The sequence below is a fragment of the Mustela nivalis genome (assembly GCF_964662115.1).
Source record: "Mustela nivalis genome assembly, chromosome: 15".
Taxonomy (NCBI): Eukaryota; Metazoa; Chordata; class Mammalia; order Carnivora; family Mustelidae; genus Mustela; species Mustela nivalis.
Window position 1 is genome coordinate 70125686 of NC_139034.1, and position 15477 is coordinate 70141162.

General features: G+C 32.9%; 1 long non-coding RNA gene across 3 annotated transcripts in view; it reads right to left on the reverse strand.

Annotated features, from left to right (window-relative positions):
* LOC309849172 overlaps positions 1 to 15477 on the reverse strand; it is an 895871-nt gene that overhangs the window by 653547 nt on the left and 226847 nt on the right. For 2 of the 3 annotated variants that reach the window (XR_014303540.1, XR_014303541.1), the window contains one exon: positions 7505 to 7577. The exons of the other annotated variant lie outside the window; for it this stretch is intronic. This is a non-coding gene — a long non-coding RNA (uncharacterized lncRNA). Of the gene's footprint in view, positions 1 to 7504; positions 7578 to 15477 lie in introns of those variants that run through there. 3 annotated transcript variants of the gene reach the window in all.

Sequence of the window (15477 nt, forward strand, 5' to 3'; positions counted from 1 at the left end):
CATATTTTTGAAGAAACTGACAAAATGTTTATAAAATGTATACAAAAATGAGAAAGACTAGAATAGCCAGAAAACTTGACAGAAAAAAAATACAAAGTTTTGGGTTTTTTTTTTTTTCCTGATTTTCTGACTCTCCATAAGGCTACAGTAATTAGGGAAGTGTGTGACTGATAAAAATAGACACTGCAATTAATAGAAAAGAATGGAGAGTGCAGAAATTAATCCACATATAACATAAATAAAACACTGACAGAGTCGCCAGAGCAATTCAGTTTGGGAAGAAATATCTCAAAACCTATGGATGAACATTGATAAGTAATCCTTCATCATTATTGTACAGCATAAAAAATACTAATTTGGAATTTCCACAGATCTAATAGTAAAAGTTTAAATTTTAAATTTTCTAAAAGAAAATAGAATAGAATATCTTTCTTATCTTTTAGCAACCTGTGATTTCTCAGAGACTATAAGAAACACTGACTATAAACACAAAAATTTATCAACCAAGTATCAATAAAGATTTAATCATTTTCTCATCAAATAATACCATTAAAAAAACAAAAAGCAAGCCACAAATTGGGAAAAACACTTCCATATCTCTAGTTGGCATAATTCTTACAAAGGACTTATATCCTAACATGTAATTTGATATAGAACATAGAACTTATACATGCGTAATATTATATATTTAATATTGTATTATACTAGGCTATATTACAGTGTATATTATACTATATTATAGTATTTATTGTACTTTATATTATGCTTTATATAATGTATAATATATATTATATTAACACCCATATATGTATTTATACACATATAAATCCTATTTATATTGTACCTTACTATGGTATACATTTTATATTTTTGTTTAATGTACAGTGTCTATATTTAATATATATTATATATTGTATACTAGATAAAATTGATATATAAGAAATATAAGCTTCTATATATCAAAAATAAAAAGCCAAAAACCCAATTCAATTTGGACATAATGTGAAGGAACTGAGATGTTTCTGCACTGCTGATGAGAATGAAAAGTAAAAAATCCACACTGACAGGTTTTTTTTTAAGATTTTATTTATTTATTTTAGAAAGAAAAAGAGATAGAGAGAGAGCACACAAGTGAGGGTAGGGGCAAAAGGAGAGGGAAAGGAGCTCAAGCAGACTCCACACCGAGCATGGAGCCCAACACTGGACCTGGTATCACAGCCCGTGAGATCATGACCTAAACTGAAATCAAGAGTCAGGTGCTCAAGAAACTGAGCCACCCAGGTACCCCAATAGTTTTGTTTTTAAAGTCAAATTTTATGACCAAACAATTCCAAATATTTAACCAAGTGAAAGTGTAAGTACCAAAAAGTCATTTTACATGTCACATGTTTATGGAAGATTTATTATAGCAAAACATCAAGAGCAACTCAGATGCCCATCAATATTGGAAAAAAACAATGTGATATATTAATATAATGAAATATTACTCAGCAGTAAAAAACATAATATGGGAAACATGGCTGAAGCTCACAAACATTTTGTTGAAAGAAATAATCTATCACAAAAGAAGACATTATACATGGTAAACTTATGATTTTCTAGATAAGAAATTAAATGGTTATGGAAAATGAGAACCATGGGCTGATGGCAATTGACTAGTAGAAGGTACAAGGAAAGTTTCTGGAATCATGGAACTATATCTATTTTGACTGGGGTACTGTTTACGGGGATGTATATATTAGCCAAAACTCAGAATTATCATGATAACTGTGCATTTCATTTTACATAAATTTTATTTCAATTGATAAAAGGAGAAGATATAGATTAACATTAAGAAGACATGCTATCACAATATATGATCCTTTTTTGTATTCAGATAAATAATGTTATAATCACTTATAAGACACCTTGAAAAATGTGAATATTGAGCAAAAATTGGGAAATTACTGTGTGTGAAAGTGGCATTATGTTGTGAATTTTTCCATATATCTTAGGAAAATACTGACATATTTTTAGTATCTGATATTCTGATATTTGGGAAGACTCAGTGCATTGGGAAAAAACAAACAAGATTTGCCAGGTATGAATATTGGATGTCACGAGTGCATTTTATTATACCATAAAATTTTATGCTTGAAAAGTTATATTTTTGAAGTATTCTTTATTAATTGTCCATATCTAGTGCAATGCTGTCAGTACAGATATTTAGAATGTCCAATTATTTTTTTGATCTACAAGAATTTTTGATCTACATGAAACACCAAATAAGATTAAAGTCAACTGTTTTTGTGCCAGTATCATGCTCTCTCAATGATCACAACTTTGTAATACAGTTTAAAGTCATGATGCTTCCAGCTTTAGTTTTCTTTTTCAATATTCCCCTGGCTATTTGGGTTCTTTCCTGGTTCCATAAAAATTTTAGGATTATTCCAGTTCTGTGAAAAATGTTGATTGTATTTTAATAGGGATTGCATTGAATGTGTTGATTGCTCCAGGCAACATAGACATTTTAACAATGTTTATTCTTCCAATCCATGAGCATGGAATGTTTTTCCATCTCTTTGTGTCTTCCTCAATTTCTTCCAGATGTGTTTTGTAGTTTTAGAGTACAGATCCTTTACCTCTTTGGTTAGATTTATTCCTAGGTATCTTATAGTTTTTGGTGCAATTTTTACATAAATGGGATAAATTCCTTAATTTCTCTTTCTTCAGTCACATTGTTAGGGTATAGAAACACAAATAATTTATGTGCATTGATTCTGTATTTTGCCATGTTGCTGAATTGTTGAATGACTTCTAGCAATTTTGAGGTGGAGTTTTTTGGGTTTTCCACATAAAGTATCAAGTCATCTGTGAAGACTGAGAGTTTTACTTATTTGCCAATTTGAATGCAATTTCTTTCTTCTTGTTTTCTGATTGCTGAGGCTAGGACTTCTGTACTTTGTTGAGTGACAGTAGTGACAGTGGACATTCCTGAAATGTTCCTGACTTTAGTAAAAAAGCTCTCAGTTTTTTCCCATTGAAAATAATATTCAGGGGTGCCTGGGTGGCTCAGTGAGTGAAAGTCTCTGCCTTCAGCTCAGGTCACGATCCCAGGGTCCTGGGATTGAGCCCTGCATTGGGTTCTCTGCTCAGCAGGGAGCCTGCTTTCTCCTCTCTCTCTTTGCCTGACTCTCTGACTACTTGTGATCTGTCAACTAAATAAATAAATAAATAAATAAATAAAATCTTAGAGAAAAAAAAGTATTCATTGTGGACTTTTTATAGATGGCTTTTATGATGCTGAGGTATGTTCCCTCTATCCCTACACTGTGAAGAGTTTTAATCAAGAAAGGGTGCTCCACAATGTCCACAATAGTCAAACTATGGAAAGTGCCTAGATGTCTATCAACAGATGAATGAATAAAGAAGATATGGTTCATACATAGAATGGAATATTACTCAGCCATCAGAAAGGATAAATATTTTCAGCAACACGGTTCGCACTGTTATTATGCTAAGTGAAATAAATCAGAGAAAGACAATTATCCTATGGTTTCACTCCTTTGTGGAATATAAGAAATAGTGAAGAAGATCATAGGGGAAAGGAGGGGAAACCACATGGGAAGAAGTCAGAGAGGGACACAAATCATGAGACTCTTAACTTTGGGAAACAAACTAAGGGCTGCAGAAAGGGAGGTGGGTGGGGGAAAGGGGTAACTGGGTGATGGGTATTTAAAGAGGGCACATGATGTGATGAGCAATAGGAGTTATATGTAACTAATGAATCACTAAACGCTACATCAAAAACTAATGATATACTTTATGTTGGCTAACTGAATTTAAATTTTAAAAAGAGGAAAAAAGGTTAAAGCCAACTGAAATGGTTTTATAATAATTACTGCTATAGTAAGATATTTTTGTGGGAAAACCAAAGATTGCACACACTTTGCCTAAGACTGACTTTATTCAGGATGCATACTCCGTAATATAACTCAATGAAAAACAAACAACAGTGAAGCCCTGAGGGGTGGGCAGAATGCATAAGAAGGGAAATAATTGTTTTTACTAAAAGGAGGCACCAGGATTGGAAAGGCTATGGAGAAAAAGCTGTACTATAAACAAATGGAGGAAATTAGGTCTTGGGAGTAAAGGAAATCAGCCATTAGAATAGAAGTCAGTATCTGGAGTTTTCCTTTTGTCCTCATTCAGAGCTGTGTTTGCTCAGCAGATAGACACCAGCCCTGATGCAGAAAACATTGTATACAAAATAATTCCTCCAACCAATTTACTGTGACATGCTGAGAAGCCATGAGTGGGTTAAAGGTGCCCCATGAGTGGGTTAAAGATGCCCCAAGATTGCAAACAACTGTTCATGGGATCACTGAACAAATCTCAAATATTATCATGTTCTGTTTTGCCATGACACAAAAAACACTGTGAAACCTTGTTCTAATCTAAAACATAAAAAGTTCCAAAGGAGACCTGGATGACTACCTCATCTTTTGCAGTCTCAAGGGAGGTATGAGAGGCACTCATGCAAATGTGGCCAAGAAAGAATCAGCCCAGGTCCTATTCAGTTTTACTCTCCTTCAACATTAATTCAATTTTGGTTGCTGGAAACTAATATAGATACTCCTTTACCAACTTCTACGTTGGTATCTAGTGCTTGTGTTTGAGTGATTTCTCCAAGGAAACATGAAATATATAAAAATCTCATATTAGTAATAATTTGTATTGTGTGAGAGTATTCCTACTTTTCATATCATCCAGAGTAAGTGTGTCAGTCTTTCAGGACATCAGTGAAGTAAAGCCAAGCAAATCACCAGCGATTCTTAATAACACTTTCTATCTACTGTATTGTATACAAAAGCACCATTCAAAAGGACACTGTAAGAAAACTGAACACATTATTATACTTCTTATTTAATCTTTCTGTTTTGTCTCTTGCATCACTTTTAAGCAAAACCAGTAGCATTACTGGTTGGTTGACAAACTCAATCTAAAACCACCTTTTCCAAAGTTACCTTCTAAGTCTAAGGGTGCCCATGCAAATCTGTCCTGGCCAATGGGATGTCCTGGCCAATGGGATGTACAAAGGCTTCATGGGATGAGGCTTCCAGGGAGGTATACAGGGGCAAATAAGTCTTATAGATGTCATGCCCTTTCATCCTTTGTTTATCCTGATTCAGGATGTCCTAAAAGATTCTGAAGGTGAGGCAGGCATCTTACAATCACAGGAAAGAAAGCTATATTCAAAAGATGACAGAGAAAGAAATTTTAAGAGATCCCCAAGTTCCTGATAGCACTTCCAAATATTTTATAAATTCCTCTACACATATATTTCAATCATACATAGGAATAATTTAAAACACATAGAAAATGCATTTCTTTTAATTCCCAATAATCTATCCAAGTTGTATTTTAATACTCAAGGAATTTTATGAACTTTATTATGCAGATCCTATATTATTACTCTAGAAAAGGATTTATTTGTTACTTATCAAATAAGTATCAATAAGTTTTATACAACGGTTCTTATAAAGGGCTCTTTTATGTCATTACATGTTTAACATTTTACCTTTTTTATTCTTTTAAGATTTTATGTATTTATTTGAGAGTGACAGAGAGATATGAGCTAGTGGGTAAGGGGAGAGGGAGAAGCAAACTCTCCACTGAGCAGAAAGTCCAATGTGGGTCTTTAATCTTAGGATCCTGCGATCATGACCTGAGCCAAAGGCAGATGCTTAACCAACTGAGCCACCTAGGTACCCAATATTTTACTTTTTAATTGATTTTATAGATGGGCTCATTCTTCCATTACTGTTATTACTCCTGTCATGATACCTTCAGGACATATATTTAACTATCTTATAAATTACAAAATAAGGCTGAGAACTAGAGGAAGAATTTTCTTCCCAGCAATTATTAACTCAGATGCTACTATTCGAGGTGAATTTTTGAGTTAAGGTAGTTTGACTTTTTTTTCAGCCCACTCTACCTAACTACATTAAAATTAATTTTAACAGTCAAGACTATAACAATTTACACATTCCCTTCCAACAGAACAAATGGATTAAAGGGCAAATAAATAAGGAAAAATGGATCAATTTATTTCTAATAACAAGATGCACGCAGAAATTCACACTGTTTATGCACTTACTTATTATTTTTAAAATATACATTGAGATCTAATAAGGGCCAGGAAATATGTTCAGTTCAGGTAATGAAATGAAAAAGGAAAAATATCAAATATAATAAGAAACCATTTCAGGGCTGTACATTTTTTCCCAAGGCCCATAAGTGTTGTAAAACCTGATAACACAATGTAAAAAAAGTGTTAAAATAGAGGTATACATTTTGTGCCATAAAGCTAATGTGCTAGAGCTAAAGAGAAGAGACAGGAGTAGTGAGTGGTACCATTAAACAATTTTCCAAAGAAGTGACAAAAGCAATCTTGGTTTTTATTAGACTAAAACTGTCCTGAATTTATGGCTTAATAACTGTGTGTGCTCAAAAAGGAAATTAATAAAATGTCATATACAAGCATACAGACACAAAGAACCATTTTATTTTATTTTATTTTATTTTTAAAGATTTTTTTTTTATTTATTTGACAGAGATCACAGGTAGGCAGAGGGGCAGGCAGAGAGAGAGGGGGAAGCAGGCTCCCTGCTAAACAGAGAGCCTGACCTGGGGTTCGATCCCAGGACCCCAAGATCATGACCTGAGCCGAAGGCAAAGTCTTAACCAATGGAGCCACCCAGGTGCCCCAAGAACTACTTTAAAAAATATACATGAATTAGAAGATATCGGGATCTAGTTAAAACAACTTTTCTCACTAGTCACAATATTGTAGAGTTTATCATAATAGTTCTGGGTAGCACTCAAGTTGCACTGAGGTTCAATTAAGTCGATCACATTTTAACTGGTATTTGTAATTTTCTTCCCATTATCATGATGTATTAATAGCAACAGTACTATAAAATCTTTTGCAATAGGTGGATTTAAACAGTAGCACATTAAGGTACTCACATTAGAATATCACTCCCTGAATTTCCTCTTTATCATTATTTATTCCCAAGTATGAGCCAGATCATTGTTTGGTTAGCTTTGACTTTATAACATCCACAGTTTAAGAAAAATTAGATGCAAAGTCTACTAAAAATTTTTTTGCTTGACTTAAAGATTTTTTTTTTTTTCTGATAGGTCTGCTTTCTCACAGAATTTTTTATCTCATGTACTTCCTTTAGTCAAAAAGTATGTTCTATAACAATTGAGACTTAAAATGTGTATTTTTATATAGTAAGAGAGGCAACGCCCTTTTCAGTTAATGTCATATTCATTCATAAAGAGCTCATAGATCTCTAATAAAAATTTGAAACTGATCAAACACAATAAAGTTCACTATTAATATTAATGATTCTGATTAAAACACTAATAAGAAAAACTGCAAAAAAAATTTCCGATAACAGGTAGCTTCATTTGAAATGATTCAGATTTAACATTGATTTATACACAAAACCTCTCATAGTATAAAAATATATTTTTAGGGACTTAATGATTTTGAAATGTAAGAAGTCCTTACTTCAGGTTCCCTATTAAGACAAGAGAAGAAAGGCAACTTGGTTAAACCAAAGGGGATGTTAAAAACCAGAGATGGGTAAGTTTTATTTTGAAGACTTTTATAAAATATTTACCCACAAATAAATACAATGAAGGGATCACAGAGTTATAACACTCAGATCCTTCAGTTGCCAATCTCCTTCAGAGTTCCCTTCAGCCTCTCAAGAGAAAGTTACACTTCAAAGGAAAGGTGATGAAGTTTTCATCAAACAGTTAAAAACCCCTGCAACTCTCCTTGACTTTCTTTTCTCAAGATGGTTTAGTAGTGATTGAAGTAGGTAACATTCTGTCAAAATAGTGTTATCTGAAAAGAATTTCTTAAGAAAACCCAGCTGCTACACATAATTTTCCCACATAGTTTCCATGAGCCTTTGTATATAGCACTATTTATTCAAGTAGGATTTATTGAATTATGAACATGTTTAATCATCAAGATTCTCTATGAGATATAATTTTAAAAACTATAGTAGTTCTTACTTAAAAAAAATTCTGAAATCAAACCACACCCATGTTAAAATTGAGATTTTCTGAAATATGTAATTTTCAATAATTGTCAGGCAATTATTATTCATTATTTGTCTTCAAGAGTTCAGCATTAAGAAAAGAAACAAATGTTTCACCATTTCAGTTTTAATTTTTTGATATTTCCAAAAGGCTTAAAAATGATATATATTACATGGTTGACTGGTTATTTTATTCAAACCTCAAGGTGTTTGTTTATCATACACACCTCCTCTGTTAGTTCAGTAAATACTTACAGCTTTTTTCTTCCTGAAAAAAGGTGCCAGTAGACTGTTGATTATGACAGAAACATATTTATGTGGGAAATTAGGTATTACTCTTCTATTGAAAATTATTTTTCCCCCCCAAACTAGCTAGGTATTGATTTCTAAGACAGGATTATTGGTGCTCTTGAGTTTGGAATAGAAGCTAAGGAGACTTAGAACTTTAAGCTTCACCTCTGTAATTCTTTGAACCTAGTTATCATACTATCTCTAAATAAGAGAAACAAAAGTCTATCTATTACACTTTCACAATAACTTTTTTCAAACATATTAGCTCTTCTTGTTATATCCAATACTCCAACATCCTCTTATTAAATAAAATCCTCTATAGTGGTTCTTGGAAGAGACATTCCATATGCTTAGATTTTAGACAAGAATTTAGATTACATTCATAATTACCTGAATTACATGTTGAATAGTATGCACTAATATACTAACTGCTGGCTTGGGTGTTATCCCAAAGAGAAATGCCTCTTTGAGAAGTAGATTTTCATGGTAGCAAACCCACACATTTTTCTTTGAAGAATTGTGAAATCAGAAAATGCTAATTTTATTCATGTTATAGTTCAGGAACAGATAAATAAAGACTCAAGATTTGATTTCTGATATCAGTAGAAGTTTAAGAGGTAAAAATAATTATACACCTTTAACAATTAATAGTGGATTTAGTTATTTCAGCCGGCTTCTAGAGGCATGGACAAGACTCCTACTAGGACACCACGGCAGGGGAAAAGTGTATTTCCATCCACTCAACAGATTTACTTGGTTTCTGCCAAGACTTTGTTCTAGGCTGTGTTGGCAGCTAATGAAAGCAGTTATTTCTGTATATTGAAATTCAGTGTGTTACATGGGCCTCATATTGCTAGTCAATGGTTGTTAGAGGCTTGCAAGCATCTTGTATATTGGGAGCAAAAAAATCTGAAGGCTAAGTTAAGGTGGTCCTTCAAAAAAAAAATGCATTTTTTTTTTAAACTCACTGCCCCTAGTATTCCTTTTCAGTGATATTTATATTCACCGTGGTTTCCTATTGGCCTCATTTCTCTGATCCTAGTGAGCATCTGATTAATTGCAAGATACAAGACCTCATTTAAGATGTCTTCTTATTAGGTAGTCTCTTTCCATATCTTTCTTTCTTGACTGCATGGTCTCTTTTTTCTGCTCAGTCTTCATTTTCACATCCTTTGTCTCTAAAAAAGGCTTTCTACAATAATCTTAGCTTCTGCTCAGTTATAATGATTTCTTCAGAAAATTTTGAATTTTTATACTTTCAACTGTGGCTTTATTTGTAAGTAGTCTTTAAATTTATTGAGCACCCATGATATTACTTACATCTCTCATGCCACCTCAAATTCCAGGACAGCTCAGGAGCTGTGACCATTAATGGCTTAACCTAATGGTTGACTGTTGTAGCCTGGAGAGTCTATGTGTACATATATACACATATATATAATTATATATTAATATTAATTATTATAATTATATACCATATTAATATGTATTGATATATATAATATATATTTTACCTATATATAATATTCTCTCTTTCTCTCTTTTAGGTATTATTTGGTTTATAATATTGTTCAAGTTTTCTGTTTCATTGTTGATTTTCTCCCTAGTTATTCCTTCTATTATTAAAAGTGGAGTATTTAAGTCTACAATTATTATTGTTGAATGATGTGTTCTCAGCTCCCACCCCACAGCTGAGCACAACTCTCTTGAGTTAAATTTTTAAAAAATCATCAGAAATAGAGAATAGAGTTTTGTAGGAAGTTGCAAGTTTGGGCAAAATAGTGACTGTGGTGCTTTTTCAGGAAGCTGCAGAAGAGGTCAGACCCCTTCCTTCATTGTCCACACTAGGTACTGAGTCATTGAGTTGGAGAAGGAAGGAGTGATAGGAATAGCCCTGAGTTAGAGAAAACATCTGAGGCCCTAGTGTCTTCATGAGTGTTGGTACTTTCTCTTGGATAGTTTTTTCTGAATACCTGAATTAAGTACATTAGGGGTGGGGGAAAAAAAAGTCTCTACTTGATAAAGCTGAAGAGAATGGTATTTTCAGTAGAAACTCATTTACTAGGGAAAGAATATGAACATTTAATGATCTTGTTCTCAAGAACACATGATCATACAAACATACTACAAACTACAATAATCAAGGCTATATAGTATTAGTGAAGAGACTGATTATTTTTTTCAGTTTATACTATTAACTGTGATATTGAATTTGATCTATAATTTAAAATGCCCTGCATTCATTTATTTTTCAGTATGCTTGCTTTTTCTTTTTATTTAACTTTATATCTGCCTTGATTATTATTTTATCAGAAAGAAAGCAAACCAGTACTATTACTGGGCCTTATTTTATTATCACTAGACCAAACAAATCATGTATATAAAATTCACACAACAAATGAACCAACTGAAAAACAATGATCATGCAGTGTGCCTGGGTGGCTCAGTCGCCTTAGGCTCATGTCATAATCCCAGCATCCTGGGATCAAGCCCTGCATCAGGCTCCCTTGATGATCCATGCTCTCAGGAGAGAGCATGCTTCTTCCTCTCCTTCTGCCTGTCACTCTGCCTGCCTATGTTCTCTCTCTCTGTCAAATAAATAAATAAAATCTTTAAAAAAAAAATAGTGATCATGCTTTATGCAGTATTGGAGGAACAAAATTTTCACATGAGTATGTACTTTTTGATAAGCCCTATTCACCAGGAATCTTTGTTTTTGATTAAATATGAAAAAATATTTTCAAACATTTCCCCAGAATTACTTGCTTACGGTTTTTCATATATGCAACAGGCTTACAATGATGTTTAGAGAATATTATATAAATTGTTTTTCAAGTTAAATGATCCCCTAAACTATTTTTTTGTTGTCGATAAAATCTCTATTCTTCCAGGAACTTTTAAAGGATAAAAGTTCTAGGTTATCATTAAAATGTTCTCTCTCTGTCCAGAAGCCAGCTTTCCTTATTTCTGGCCATGTACCTGAGCTCTAAACACCAAGTTTAAAGGCAGTCTTGTTTTTGATAAAGTGGAAGTAGCTACTTTTTTTAATTAGCAAAAATAAAAATATTTAAAACATTTAAAATAAAATAATAAATAATATTTAAATATTTAAATAAAATAAATAATAAATAAAATAATCAAAACATTTAAAATACGTAAAACATTATGCTTTCGAAGAAGAAAACTATGGCAGTACTGGGATGTTTTTCTGACTAATAATTTAATGCTTGTGAAAATTCATGTCTTTGAGAACTCTGAATGAATAAAATATAGAAGAAATACAAAATAAAATAGATATGGAATGCTACTATCCTAGCAAACACTATTGAAAAATTGTAAAGAATAAATTGTTTAAAGATACTGTTATTGATAATTGCCTTCATTTTTTAAAAATATATGATTCTTGTATGAAATAAGACTACTAATTTTTATTTAAACTTTTTGTCTTAGGTGATTCATTGTACCCTCCCATCAAACTAAAGGGAATCATCTTAGAAAAACTTGACTCAAGGAACCACATTACGAGTATTATGGTTATAGCAGTTTTCAAATTTGTGTAACTAAGATCTTTTCTTTCTTAAGCATAAAGTTTTTTTTGTTTGTTTATTTTAGAATTAAAATAGTTTGTTTTAAACACAGTGGTGATTCTAAGAAATTCCTGTTTACATCTTTATAATCAGCTATATATTTTTTCCTGTATTTAAGTTTGTTTTTTCGGCTTTTGTTCCCCAAGCAAAAATGCTTTTGCACTTCTAAAAATGGGAGATGTGTGAGAATTTCTAAGAATAAAATCTTTATATTCATTCTTAGTGAAATGTAGTTCTATATTCTAATTTATTATTAGTCTTATTTTAAGGAGAGTGACAACTTTAGCAGATGTTAGGATAACTAAAAAAATCATGCAAATATTTTGACTGTAAATGGAAAAACACATCGAACACGGGAAATATTCATTGGTGTATAGCTTTAATTGAATGGTATACAACTTTCATTGGATGGTGTACAACTCTCATTTTAAAGGTTTAAAAAGATTGATGCTAGGGCTTGAGAACAAATTGGATTATCTCCTGAAATTCTTTAATGAATTTATATTGTTGATACTAAAGACAATCCTTCCCTACTATATGTCACTTAGCATGTTTATATAATGTTAGTTTCAATAATCTTGAAATGCTAATTCTCTTTCCTATGTATATATGCATATAACCAAACTAACTTGATTCAAAGCTGTCATTTAGATGGGCATACATATATTACTGTTGCAAAGAATTTCTCTTTTCCAAAGGAGACTTGCCATTTGCCACCACCTATAAAATCAGCCCTTTGCCATCACTGACAACTAGGGCTCATTAGAGTTCTTGACTTTTCTTGGTTTACCAAACCTTCCTGATTTGTAAGTCAATTTTTTCTGTAATTTTTCTTTGTCTTTGATGACAAAGATGATGAAGAACAGCTGCCACAATCCTTTCTTTAAAATGCATTTATAGCCTGAGAAGGGCCTTGGGAGATCATCGACCCTTTCCATTTACAGAGAAGGTACAAGGTATCAACGAAGGTCATCAGCAAATCCATGGTGAGGCTGGGACTGAAGGAGCAATCATGTGACAAGCCTGTGTTCTCTCCAGACTTCAAAGCTTAAGCAATTATCAGGTCACCACAGAGCTTTTTTCTTTGCTAATTTATAGAACCATTAGACAGACACCCAGAAAATAAGCCAATGTAGTCAAACTTCTTTAACTGGTAAAAAGAGAAGCTTAACTCCTTATAAGCTGGTTACCTCCTCAGATTAAGTCTATTAGAGAACTATCATTAAATACAGTATAATTATCTCTTTCAGAATAAAGAGTTTGATTGATACTGTAGTTCATGTATATAAGGCTTATTGAACTAAAGCCATTATAAAATAAATGATCAGGAAATTAGTGAATTATCATTAGTGAATATTTGGCATAGGTTGTTGTTAGTAATAGAGGAGGAACAGCATTATTTCTAAACATTTTATCCTTTTTACTAAATAAAATTAGATTATTCAAGCAAGACTTACCACTAGTAAAAATATTAACACTTTTATTTCAGTAGTTTCTAAAATTAAACAAAGATAAACATAATAAGTGCATTTTATGTAAGTGGGTATACTTAAAACTTGTATTTATACCAAGTTACCAGATAGCAAATAATTATGATAATGATAAAATTCACTAGTTTAATATACAGGCATATCTTGGAGATAATCGTGGGTTCAGTTCCAGGCTACCATAATAAAGCAAATACCACAATAAACTGAGTCAAATTATTATTATTATTATTATTTGGTGTCCCAGTCCATATAAAAGTTATGTTTACACTATGCTGTAGTCTGTTAAACATGCAATAGCATTATATCTAAAAAAATAATGCACATACCTTTTTATATCTAAAATAAATAATGCACATAGCATTATATCTAAAAAAATAATGCATATACCAAAGTGTTTTTTAATTAAAAAACACTTTATTGCTAAAAATGCTAACCATCATCTGAGCTTTAAGGGAGTTAAAATCTTTTTGCTAATGAGGGTCTTGTCTCATTGCTGATGCCTGCTGACTAATCAGGGAGGTGGTTCAGGTGGCTATGGGAATGACAATGAGGTTTTCTGGGGCTGTTGTAGCTCATTGGGTTAAGAGTCTGCCTTCAGCTCAGATCATAATCTCAGGGTCCTGGGATCAAGCCCCACATCAGTCTCCTTGCTCAGTGGGGAGTCAGCTTCTCCCTCTCTCTCTGCTCCTCCTACCCTCTCATGCTCTCTTGTTCACTCTCTCTCTCAAATGAATAATTTAAAAAATAAAATCTTAAAAAAAAATGTTTTCCACATTAACTGACTCTTGCTTTCATGAATGGGTTCTCTGCAGCATGTGATGGTGTTTCACAGAATTTTATCCACAATAGAACCTCTTTCAAAATAGGAGTCAGTCCTCTCAAATCCTGCCACTGCTTTATCAACTAAATTTCTGTATTATTCTAAATCCTTTGTTGTCATTTCAACAATCTTCCCAGAATTATCACCAGGGGCAGATACCATCTCAAGAAACCACTTGATTTGCTTACGCATAAGCAACTTCTCATCCATTAGTTTTATCATCAGATTGTAGAAATTCACTCACATCTTCAGGCTCCACTTCCAACTCTAGTTCTATTATTAAGTCCACATCTGTGGTGATTTCCTCCACTGAAATCTTGAATCCCAGTAAGTCATCCTTGAGGGTGGGAATCAACTTCTTCCAAATTCCCATTAATGCTGGTAAGTTTTGACTGCTTTCTATGAATCACATATGTTCTTAATGTCACTTAAAATGGTAAATCCTTTCCATAAACTTTTTAAATAGATCCATCAGAGGAATCATTATCTATGGTAGTTACAGCCTTATAGAATATATTTCTTAAATAGTAAGACTTGAAAGTCAAAATTAATCCTTCACCTATTAGCTGCAGAACAGATATGTTAGCTGGCATGAAAGTAACATTAACCACATTGTACATCTTCATCAGAGCTCTCAGGTGACCAGATGCATTGTCAATAAACAGTAATATTTTGGAAGAAATCTTTTTTCCAAGGAGATCTTAATAGTGTAAACAGAAGTGCTGTCATCCATGTTTTATTGTTCCATATATAGTACATAGGCAGGGTAGATTTAACATAATTTGTAAGGGCCCTAGGATTTTCATTGACCAATGAGCTCTGGCTTCAACTTAAAGTCAACAACTGCATAGTTCCTTTTTTTTTTTTTTTTTTTTTGGTTAAGATTTTATTTATTTATTTGACAGAGAGAGAGATCACAAGTAGGCAGAGAGGCAGGTGGGGTGGAGGGGAAGCAAACTCCCCACTCAGCAGAGAGCCCAATGCGGGGCTCGATCCCAGGACCCTGAGATCATGACCTGAGCGGAAGCAGAGGCTTAACCCACTGAGCCACCCAGGCGCCCCAACAACTGCATAGTTCCTAATAAGAAAGTCAGCCTGCCCTTTGAAATTTTGAGGGTAGGCATCCACTTCTCGCTAGCTATGAAAATCCTAGATGACATTCTTCCAATAGAAGAAAATCT